Source organism: Sinocyclocheilus rhinocerous, unplaced genomic scaffold (assembly GCF_001515625.1).
Source record: "Sinocyclocheilus rhinocerous isolate Xijiao unplaced genomic scaffold, SAMN03320098_v1.1 scaffold241, whole genome shotgun sequence".
Taxonomy (NCBI): domain Eukaryota; kingdom Metazoa; phylum Chordata; class Actinopteri; order Cypriniformes; family Cyprinidae; genus Sinocyclocheilus; species Sinocyclocheilus rhinocerous.
The window spans coordinates 1,387,255-1,388,868 of record NW_015659312.1 but is presented as its reverse complement, the minus strand read 5'-3'; positions in this window follow the sequence as shown (position 1 = coordinate 1,388,868).

Genomic DNA, 1,614 nt, shown 5'->3' with positions numbered 1-1,614 from the left:
TGTGTGTGTGCGCAGTTGAATTATCCAAAGAAAAAAAATCAAAGTCCATCATCCAGTGCCATGCTGTCAGTGCCGCTCCCCCCACTGTCACTTCAGCCTGCTGTCACATGATGTTGTGCTTTGAACCTACTGATACTGAGTCTCCATACAAACAGATCACCATAGAAATCGTTTTCTTTTCCTTTCTCTAGACGCAGAGTCATGGTGTATTCAGTGGGTGTTATAACATTTAGCATTTAGCTCATTCTCAGTTGTTAGCTTTAAATAATAAGATCTCTGAAATGAACCAGATTTTTTTTTATTTAGTTCATTTGTCATAACAATTCACAGATTATCAGTGTCTGATTAACTTTAGTTTACTTCATTTATTATCACATTAAATAATGGCTTTTTAAAGAAAGTGGGTGGAAAAATAATATGCAGTTTCTTTTAAGTTTTTTTTTTTATTTCATATTTTTAATTAAGCACTATAAAGTTATGAACTTTGTGCCACCACAGTATTTAGTTCAGATTGGGATGTGAACTTTGAACTGAGGGTGTACGGGGGCAGTTGTCTAATACATGTGGCAGCATCCCCTTTCTTTTTTTTTCTTTTTTTTTAAATATTTTATATTGTAAAACATTATATATTTAAATTTATTTGCAATTTACTTTTAATAGACCAAAAAGAAACAAAGAAAAAAGAAACTGTTTTGTCATGATATATATTTAGAAACGTTAATGACTTGAGAAAGTGCTTTTAATGAATGGGGACTGAGCCTTTCAAGCTTCAATATATGCAAAAGCTCCATAAAAGTATCATAATAGACCAGGTCTCAAGCCACAGTATATGTTTGTATGTGAAAAGGAGAATCACCCCAAAAAAATAAGGTAATAAGGCCTCAGCTCACATTAATTGTAATTGCATGGAAAAGTGTGATAAGTACATTATTTCAAATATCTCTTCTTTGTGTTTCACAGAAGGAAAAAAGTCATATAGTACACATTTGGAACAACATGAGGGTATAAGTAAATTATTACAGAATTCTCATTTTTGAGTGAACTATTTCTTTAAGTGCTTGTAAATAACAATAGCAACATAGGAAACACTGAAGCATTAAATGGAGTCATGCTTGTGTTGGGTTACATGAGCTATTTTTCTAATTTAGACTGTCTGTGACTGTGGAAAGGTGATCGATTGCTCAGATCAAGGACAATGGTGCTTTTGTTGACTAGTTTTTGTTGACCAAATTTCATGTGGATTTTGAAAAAGAATGGTTATTTGATACAATAACTAATAATTGTATACCAAAGATTCTTTAAATGCTATTATTAGTACTTTTGAGACTTGAACACATCACATTCACTTAGACTGCATATGTTCAGTGTACATAATTTAAAGGGATCATATGATGCGATTTCAAGTTTTCCTTTCTCTTTGGAGTGTTACAAGCTGATTGTGCATAGATGAGATCCCTGAAGTTGCAAAGACTAAAGTCTCAAAACCAAAGAGATATTCTTTATCAAAGTTAAGACTCTGCCACGCCCCCCTAAAACGGCTCGTTCTAACACACCCCACATATCTACCTCACTAAGTGGAAATATTTGCATAATGCGCCCAAATGTGCAAGCAAA